This window comes from Phyllostomus discolor, chromosome X (assembly GCF_004126475.2).
Source record: "Phyllostomus discolor isolate MPI-MPIP mPhyDis1 chromosome X, mPhyDis1.pri.v3, whole genome shotgun sequence".
NCBI lineage: Eukaryota > Metazoa > Chordata > Mammalia > Chiroptera > Phyllostomidae > Phyllostomus > Phyllostomus discolor.
The window spans coordinates 71,133,364-71,144,004 of record NC_050198.1 but is presented as its reverse complement, the minus strand read 5'-3'; the positions used below and the strand labels follow the sequence as shown (position 1 = coordinate 71,144,004).

At 42.7% G+C, this 10,641-nt stretch overlaps 1 non-coding gene and 1 pseudogene across 1 annotated transcript; both read left to right on the top strand.

The window, feature by feature from the left end:
* Positions 1-247: 247 nt before the first annotated feature.
* The window catches only part of LOC118498396, a 42,902-nt pseudogene continuing 32,508 nt past the window's right edge, over positions 248-10,641 (top strand).
* On the top strand, positions 6,007-6,128 carry LOC114505890. The gene has a single exon (XR_003685340.1).

Here is a 10,641-nt window from a genome sequence, read left to right as displayed (position 1 = left end):
AAAAAACACAATTCACTGACTTTCTTCATTTATCCACTTCATTCGATGGACAGTTGGTAAACTTCTCTTGATGATATGCCTTGAAAAATTTAACTCTGGCAGAAAAACACTTTAGAGACTGTCATAGGATGCCAATAGCTTGGAAGACAGGGAATACAAAATGAATGCTGATGACAGGGACTCATAGCAGGTCAAAGCCAAGCCAAAGGAAAGCACAGGTGGAGGAGGCAAGCACGGCATGGGCGACATGGGTGTTCTGGGCTGCAATGGTGCCAGAGGATCCAACTCCAATGCGCTCCAGAACAAAAATGTCATTGTAGGATCCATCCAAGATTATAACAACAGGGTGACCCATGGCAACAGGGGACACACTTGAGAAGCAAAGGCCTCTGATACCTCCAACACATGGCCCTTCTATTCTTAAACCAAATTTCAATTGGAGGAAAAAAGGGGTTGGTTTAGTATATTGACCAGTTAGGGTCATAACAGAAAAACACAACATGCAAAAAAAAAAAAAAATCTATGTGTTATTGAGCATTTCTAATTTTTTTTTGTTTTTTGTCTTTTTTTTTTAATTTTGAGATTTTAAAAATTTACTTTTAGAGAGAGGAGAAGTGAGGGAGAAAGACAGAAATAGCAGTGTGCGAGAGATACATCAATCAGTTGCTTCTTGCACGCCCCCTCCTGGGGACTTGGCCTGCAACCCAGCCATGTGCACTGACTGGGAATCGAACTGGCGACCTTTCAGGTCACAGGCCAGTGTTCAATCCACTGAGCCACACCAGCCAGGGCTAAATTTTATCTTTACTGTATTTTTTCATTACCATTTATCCCCCTTATATCCTTTTCCCCCTCCCCCCACCCCCTCCTCCTCACCTCCCGCAATCACTACACTGTTGTCCATGTCCATGAGTCCTTTTTCTTTTTTGCTCGATCTCCCGCTTCAGAGTGAGATTTTAAATCATAATGGGAAAAGCTATTTCCTTATTGCTAACATATCTTAAAAAATAAATAAAGTAGAATAAAATATCTTAGGAAAGTTGACACTGTGCCCCCTAACTTCAGCTCACCCTTAGTGAGCGTGAACAGTGTGCCAAGCTCTGGACTAGGCTTATTGGTTTGTTTCTATCCTCCCACCTTTAATATTCTTTAATGATTTTCCAGGTCTTGGATGAAAGAGTAACTAGTGAATTGTACTGTGTCTCTGCTGCTAATGCTTTGCCTAGTAGTATCCTGACAGCTGTCCAGCTGCTCTGCTCGCTCCTCAGTAGAGGTAGTATCACCCTGGTGAAGGGCGGGGAGCTGAGCATGGTAAAAATGCAACCCCTTTCAAAGTCATACTGAGGGAACCAGCCCCCTATTTCAAAAGCCCATCTTCATCCTGAAGTAACTAATCAAGAGGAGCACATTGAATTTTTAGACAGGTTTCCTTCAAGGATGACTATGAGCAAATATTCATCCTAGGAAACTTATTGGGAGCTAAAACAGTGGTCCAGCAATGGGGCCAAGTGGGTTTATCACTTGTATTGCTAGGAAATGAGAGTTGCCAAAGCCCTGGACACTGCTTTAATATTTTATTTAGCATTTATTTATTTGTTTGTTTGTTTGTTTATTTCCTTCCTTATTTAATCCTCACTCGAGGACATTTTTCATTGCTTTTAGAGAGAGAAAGGGGGAAAGAGAGAGAAACATTGGTTAGTTGCTGCCTGTACGTGCCCTGACTGGGGATTGAACCCACAACCTAGATATGTGCCCTGGCCAGGAATTGATCCACAAACTTTTGGTGTATGAGCCAAGTCTCTGACCAACTGAGCCACACTGACCAGGGCGATATTTTAGTCTTTAATGCTAAGGAAAGTTTGGCCAAACCAGGTTCTAATTTATTAAATCTCAATTTCTGCCCAGCCAGTAGTTTGGAGGGAAGGATGCAGACCATTGCCAATTCTGCATGTGTCAACCTTCCCCCACCCGCCAACCATCCTGGATTTAGGGCAAAGTCAGCCAACACTGGATCAGGATTCCAGATGGAAGGTGATGTTGCCTGGGGTTGAGAAGCACTCTAGGTCCTTGCCACCCTTACTCCTCAACTAGGAGATCCCAATTCTATCACCAGTTCCTAAGGCAGGGGAGTGGAACTGGGCATTTTAGAACAAGGTTAGCAAGTGGCATCCCTGTGTTTACTGCAGCATTATTTGCAATAGCCAAGGTATGGAAACAACCTAAGTGTCCAGCAGTGGATGAATGGATAAAGAAAAAAATACTTATATATATTGTGCATATATATGGTGTGTGTGTGTGTGTATATATACTCTCTCTCTCTCTCTCTCTCTATATATATATATATACATACATATACATATATATGTGTGTGTGTGTGTGTGTGTGTGTATATATATATATATATATATATATATATATATATATATATATATGATGGAATGTTATGCAGCCATAAAAAGGAATGAAATCTTGACATTTGTGACGTGACAGCATGGATGGACCTGGAGGGCATTATGTTAAGTGAAGTAAGTCAGAGAAAGACAAATACTGTATGATCCAATAGGTGGAATCTAAACAAACAAAAAATAACTGAGCTGATACATACGGAAAACAGATCTGTGGTTGCCAGAATGGGTAGCTTCTGGGAGAAATGGGTGAAGGAAGTCAAAACATACAAATGTTCACTTACAAAATAAATGTCACAGGGATATAATGTACAGCATGGTGACTATAGTTAATTATACTGTGCTGAGTATTTGAAAGTTACTAAGAGAATAAATTTTATTTTTTAGCTTCATTTTAAAAAATTTTCAGTTGGAGTTGACATACATTATTAGTTTCAGATGTACATGGCAGTGTTAGACATTACGTAACTTGCTAAGTGATCGTCCTGATAAATCTTTCACCTATCTGACACCATACATAGTTATTAGAATATTGTTGACTATATTCACTATGTTGTACTTTGCATCCCCATGACTATTCTGTAACAATCAATTTGTACTTCTTAATCCCCCCACCTTTTTCACCCATTTCCCCGGACCCTCTCCCATCTGGCCACAATCAAAATGTCCTCAGTATCTATGAGTCGGTGTTGGTTCTCCTTGTTTGTTTCTTTTTGTTTTCCAGATTCATTTGTTGATAGATATGTATTTATTGCCATTTTATCATTCATATTTTTTAATTTTTTCCTCCTCAAAGAAGATCCTTTAACTTTTCATATCATACTGGTCTGATGGTGATGAATTCCTTTAGCATTTTCTTGTCTGGGAAGCTCTTTGTTTGTCCTTTGATTCTAAATGATAGCTTTGCTGAGTAATCTTGGTTGCAGGTCCTTGCTTTTCATCACTTTGGATTCTTGCCAGTCCCTTCTGGCTGCAAAGTTTCTGTTGAGAAGTCAGCTGACGGTCTTATGGGAGCTCTCTGATAACTAACTGATTTTATCTTGCTGCTTTCAAGATTCTCCCCTTGTCTTTAACCTTTGGCATTGTAATTATGATGTGTGTTGGTGTGGGTCTCTTTGGGTACGTCTTGTTTGAGACTGTGCACCTCCTGTACTTGTATGTCTATTTCCTTCACCATGTTAGGATGTCTATTTCCTTTGCCATGTTAGGGAAGTGTTTTGCCACTGGTTGTTTTTTTTTTGTTTTTTTTTGTTTTTTTTCAAATAGGCTTTCAACTCCTTGCACTCTCTCTTCTTCTGGTACCCCCCGATGCGAATGTTGGTTGTCCCAGAGGCTCCTTATACTATATTCATTTGAGGGGTTCTTTTTTTCTCTTTTTACCATGCTGATTGGGTGTTTTTTGCTTCCTTACAATCTAGATTGCTGATTTGATTCTCAGCTTCATCTACTCTACTGTTGATTCCCTGTAAAATTCCGGGGTGTCCAACCTTTTGGCATCTCCGGGCCACACTGGAAGAAGAAGAGCTGTCTTGGGCCACACATTAAATACATTGCAACACGTCATCACAAAACATCTCATAACGTTTTAAGTAAATGTACCATTTTGTGTTGGGCCACATTCATAGCCATCCTGGGATGCATGCTGCCTGTGGGCCGTAGGTTGTACACCCCTGCAAATTACTCTTCATTTCAGTTATTGTATCTGTCATTTCTGAATGGTCCTTTTTTTATGCTGTCGAGGTTCACACTTAGTTGATCGAGCACCCTATAACCAGTGTTTTTAAACTCTACACCTAGTAGACTGCTTGCCTCCATTTTGTTTAGTTCTTTTTCTGGCATTTTGTTCTGTCCTTTCATTTGGGCCATGTTTCCTTGTCTCCTCATTTTGGCAGCCTCTCTGTGTTTGTTTCTCTGAATTACACAGAGGTGCTATGTCTCCCAGGCTTGGTAGAGTGGCCTAATGTAGCATGTATCCTGTAGGGTCCAATGGCACAACCTCCCCATCACTCAAGCTGGGCACTCAAGGTAGCATCTATCTACCATGTAGGCTGAGTACACCCTCCTCTTGTAGTCGAGCCTTGGTTTTTGTTTGCAGGTCAATGGAAGGGATTTACCCTGAGGCTGGTAATCTGCAAGGACTGGCTGTGACCATCAACCACTGTGGAGGATCAGCTGTATAGGGGCCCACCCCCGGAGCAGGACTTAACTTCTGTGGGGCTCTGGTGTCCGCTGAGTCTGCCCCTTGGTTGTGTCATCTGTGGAGGTGGTTGGGTGGTGGTGCTTCAATGTGGTCTGAAGCTGTCCACCAGATGTGCTGGCTTGGGATGTACCTCCCAGGAGGTCCCTTGACCCAGCCCAAGGTCAACTGCCACCTATGTTCTGCTCGAGGTGACCTGGTATGAGTTACAGAGTGATCTGCAGATGGCTGCTACTTGTGCTGGGCTTGGAGGTGCCCAGGTGAAGCCAAGCTGCAAACCAAGGCTGACTGCTGTTAGTGCTGGGGCCGGGGCCACTTAGCAAGAGGTACAGAGCATGCTGAGGTCGGGTGCTGCTTGTTTGAGAGGTTTTCGGAAAATCTGAAGCATGAGCCAGGAGAGGCCATTCTTGGGGAAAAGCCACTGGAAACTGCTTGGCTGGGTCTGAAAGTTGGGTGAGATGGGACCTCGGGGAATGACCAGGGTAGGGCAAACAGTGTGAGCCAGGTTCATGGATGGAGTGTCAGATATGGGGCCCGCCTGCAGGCTTTGTGGGGGGAGGGCTCATCGAAGGAACGATGACCTCTGTCGACACTTGTATCTGAGAGAAAGCTGCCTCCTAGCTCTCCCAATGTAGGACAATTCAGTTCTTCCCCATATGTCTCTGGTGCCTTTTAAACTGCTGCTCCAGTGCTGGAGCTCAGAGGAAGTGAGTCCAGGTAAGTTGATGTAGGGTCCCTTTAAGAGGAACTCCCTGGGACTCCAGAACATCCCCATCTCCCTCAGCCTCAATCCCCACTGGTTTTTTCTACTCAGACGTTATGGGGACTTTTCTTCCTGGCTCTGGAGCCCTGGCCTAGGAGACCTGGTGTGGGGCCTGGACACCTCGCTCCTCAGGTGGTCCTCTGAAGCTGATCTCCCTCCCAATTTGTGTCTGCCACATGTGGGTGCGGGGCCAGCCGTTCCACGCTTCCACCCCTCCTACTGGTCTCAGTGTGGCTTCTTTAATCCCCTAGTTGTAGGACTTACATTCAGCCAGGTTTCAGGTAGTTCTGAGTGATGGTTGTTCTATAGTTGTAGTCATGATGTGGTGGTGGGAGGAAGTGTGTACCACATTTACCTATGTGGCCATCTTATAAGAGAACAAATTTGAAAAGCTCTCATCGCAAGAAAAACTTCTGGAACTATATGGTGACTGTAACTAGACTTACTGTGGTGATCATATATATATGATCATTTATATATATATATATATATCCTCATTTCTATCCCACCCTACCCTTCCTAAACACCACTACGCCAACATCACCAAAAATATAAATAGAACTCTACTTCAGTCATTTCCAATTATTTTCACCAGAAATGAAAAACGGTTTACCAAACACTTAAAAACAACAGCAGGAGAGGGCCTCTCTCTCCTGGGGGTTCCTTTTCTTCTGAGCCAGAGCTGGAGGCCAAGATCAGCTTTAAGGATTATTATTGGGGCTGCCTTGAGCTGGGCAGCCTTGTTTTCCTACCTCAGATATTTGTAGTTGCCGGGAACCCCTGCTTGATTTGTGCCAGGCTACGGCTGTAAGTGGTCACACTGGGCATAACACCTCTGGCTTTCCTTGGATACTTCCAGGCTCTTGTGAGCTGATATGGTCTAGGTTTCTCCAAAAGTAACTTGGTCCTATGTCTGCCCCATAGGCAGGATGTATGCCAATCCAAATAAGTGGTCACCTATCACAAAGATGCCTACGCTTCAAGGGGAGTGTCCAGAAGCGGGGACTTCTATTGTAAAAGGGGAGTCTGAGGCCAGCAAACTCAGGATAACCTTACCATTTTTCCCTGCCTGGATTAACTTGGGTGCCAACCCAACAGCCCCACCCATCAGCCCATAGCTGTGTCCTGCACAGGGTTCCTTACAGGATTGCGAGGCATGGGGTGGTAAGGAAGAGCCATGAGTGGGCACTGGAGGAGTGTCACAGGTGTCAGGCAAGGAAATCAGACCTGACACCCAGTACTCCCACTACAAGTGCAAGCCCAGCTTCTAAGCAGTTAGCTCCACCCAATGGGACAGCTCAGTGTCCCTCCGACCAGGGCACTTTGCCTCTGGAAAGTTTTCTATATTGATGTGGCTTCTTCCTTAGCTGATAAAACAGTGTTTTAGAAAAGCTCTAAAGTTCTCAGCTCTAAATTCCCTATCTCTGTTGATAAGGACAACTTCCTGGTACAGGGGTAATGCCTTTCACATGGGAAATTTATTTTCTGCTTTCAGGGGTCAGAGGAGGGTCAGCGTGTGTGCTGTTCTTGTACTGGCTATTTCTCAAGTAACTTAAATTCAAAATAGTCAATATGCCAATGTAGCGTATTTGGGGGTGGCAACTTTTGCTCCCCTTCAGTTAAAAAATCCATCCTCATCCATCCAGGCTGACCCCTCCCACTAGTTCTGATAGGCACAGACAAGGCATGCTTCAGACAACACTGCTGCACACTCCTAGTGACTCCAGAAGCTCCACCCCACCCTAGTTTGCCTCAGCCTAGAGCGGGTTCCCTCCTATCACTAGAGAACCCTTCCTTCCAGAGTTGGGATCATCATCAAATGTTTACAGCTGAACAAATGTGGGACCTGGAATATGCCAAGAGAACATATTTTTTAAATTCTTAAGCTTGTATATCATCCTGCCTATGACTAACCATCTATACACCTTGGCTCATTGCTCTGATGACTCCTTAGGAGAACCCTGCTTCCATATCATTGCTGTAGGAGAATAATGCCCAGATCTTTCCCCTTTGGGCAAATAAGGACACTGCCAAAATGAATTAAGATCCTCATTTCCATCCCACCCTACCCTTCCTAAACACCACTACGCCAACATCACCAAAAATATAAATAGAACTCTACTTCAGTCATTTCCAATTATTTTCACCAGAAATGAAAAACGGTTCTATGTGTCCACCCAAGCACATATGATGTCAGTTCCTCAAAAATAGATTTTAAAAGGTGCATAAGCATTTTGAATTCGTTGTCTGTATGCTTTCTTCATATTCATTTGCATCAACATTCATATAATTGTTGCCCAGTGCTTGAGAAACCAGATTACAAAGCTCTCCCCACTGTGTACCAACAGCTATTGAGCTAAGTGGTGGGGATAGTTACTTCCTGTGAATTTTTTGGTGCTCTAGAAATTCAGCTTCTACCCGTGAGTGTCAAGAGTATTTAGCATTAGTTCCAATCATACAAAGAACAAGCTTCTGTATAACATCTACAGTGCTTATCTCTCCTATAGCATCTAGAAGGCCACTGGCTTCCCAAAGTCACAACATCCATGGTCAAAGTTATTCTCTGTGCCCAACACTTGATCCTTCACATATTCCTCTCAGTAAGTGGTGTTATCTTCTGTTTTAAGCCAGAACCCCTGGAATCATCCTTGACACTTCTCTCTTCATTAATTCTCATTCATTCCATCACAAGATAATCCTCGTTGTCACAATGGGGTATCTCACTATTATATAGTGAGCAGAGAACAAGGAAGGGCCCTAAAAAAATCCTACAATGCACAGCAGAGTCCCCCACAATAAAGAATGATCCCTTCCAAAATGTCATTAGTGCCCAGCTTGAGAAACTCTAAGCTAATAGTATTGTACCAATTCCAAAGTTTTCTGGCTTTGACAATATACTATGGTTACATATGATGTTACCATTGGGGGAAGCTACATGAATGGCATGCAGGATCCCTATGTACTATTTACCAACTTCTTGTAAGTTGTAAGCTACAGTCATACCTTGGTACTTGTCAGCTCCAGAACTCATCAAACCCTGTACTCGTCATGTGTTGACAAGAAAAAAATGTTTCATCACTCAGTGCTTGCTCAGGACGTGTCACACTTGGTAGAACTTGTATGAGTCATGACACTGCCCTGCAACAGAAAATGCTTCATCATTTGGTACTCGTTGGTCTCGACGCTCCTCACGAGTTCCAGAACAAATTAACCTACTGACTACCGCTGTATTTCTAAATCAAAAGTTGTAACAAAAATAATAGTTAATTAAACCTTCTAATTACTCTCCATTGTGCTCAATATGACCCCCCACATTTAAGCATATTATTCAAACCCAGTTCCATATCCACTATTTACTGACTGTGTGTCCTCAGTCACTCAAACTCCATGATTCACAGTATTCTCATTTGTAAAGTGCAGATGATGCCATTGTAAAAATTATGTGACACGTGTCTGTTCTTATGCCAGTACCAGGCTGTTTTGATTACAGTGGCCTTGTAATACAGTTTGATATCAGGTATTGTGATCCCTCCTACTTTGTCCTTCTTTCTCAAAATTCCTGTAGCCATTCGGGTCGTTTATGGTTCCATATAAATTTTTTGAATCGTTCATTCTATATCTGTGAAGCATGTCACTGGTACTTTCATAGGGATTGCATTGAGTCTATCAGTTGCTTTGGGTAGCATGGACAATGTACATAGCAGCACAATTTACAATAGCCAAGTACTGGAAGCAACCTAAGTGCCCATCAGCAAATGAGTGGATCGTAAGACTATGGTACATTTACACGATGGAATACTACGTAGCACAAAGAAAGAAGGATCTCCTGCCCTTTGCAACAGCATGGATGGAACCAGAGAGCATTATGCTAAGTGACATAAGCCAGGCGGTGAAAGAAAAATACCATATGATCTCACCTTTAACTGGAACTTAATCAACACAACAAACAAGCATGCAAAATATAACCAGAGACACTGAAATTAAGAACAAACTGACAGCAACCAGAGGGAAGGGGGGAGGGGATAATGGGGGGAAAAGGGGGAAGTGTTTTCAGGAACAAACATAAAAGACACATGGACAAAACCAAGGGGGGTGGGATCGGGGGAGGGAGGTGGGAATGGCTGGTGTGGGAGGGTAGTGGCGGGGGGTAAATGCAGACAACTGTATTTGAACAACAATAAAATAAAAATTTTAAAAAGTTATGTGACATGGAGTTCATGAAGGTACTCCATGATTTGTTAACTGGTGTACAAATTTGGGGAACTATAACTTTTAGCTCTGGCTAAACTTTATATAACTTTTCCCCTACCTCATCTCTCACCAACCTGATGTATTTGCTTTCCCATATTTTTTATCCTTCTGTGTCATGTTCGTTTTAAGCAATTTGCCTAAAATATCTCTTCCTCCTTCGACTCTGTCCAAATTCTTTCCACCGAGGATTTATGCACAAAGACAAACTGGTTACACAAATAGTGAAAAAACGGCCAACTAAATTATGGTATCTGACCAGCAGTGTTGGCCATCGATTCATTCATTCAAGAAATAGAATGCTACCCAGATAATGTCACATTAAAGGAATTCCTCATCACCAAGCCCTTATTATATGAAATGTTAAAGGGACCTATCTACGAAAAAGAAGCAAATCAAAACTATTAGGAGTAAAATGACAACAAATGCACAACCACCAACAAATGAACCTAAAAAACAAAAACCAAAACAAACTAAGCAAACAACTAGAACAGGAACAGAATGACAGAAATGGAGATCACATGGAGGGCTATCAGTGGGGAGGGGGAAGGGGGAGAATGGGGGAAAAGGTACAGGGAATAAGAAGCATGATTGGTAGGTACAAAATAGATGGGGGGAGGTTAAGAATAGTACAAGAAATGGAGAAGCCAAAGAACTTATATGTATGACCCACAGACATAAACTAAGGAGGGAAAGTGCTGGTGGGATGGGGGTACAGGGTGGAGGGGGATAAAGGGGAAAAAAATGGGACAACTACATTAGTATAATCAATAAAATACTTTAAAAAGAAAAAAAAATACTTATCACCTAATAAGTGCCAGGCACTGTGCTTGACCCTGAAATACAACAGTGGTTAAATGGTTGACAATAAATATGGTTTGAATGCTTGAATGAGGGAAAGAATGAAAAAGTAAGTTGTGACATAATAAAAAGTAGATTTGTTCTTTGTCCCTGGTTCCTGGCACAAAGCTCTCCAAGCGCTTACAGTTTCCTGAGCGATATTGTCATGGTGGAATGAGCAGCCAGAG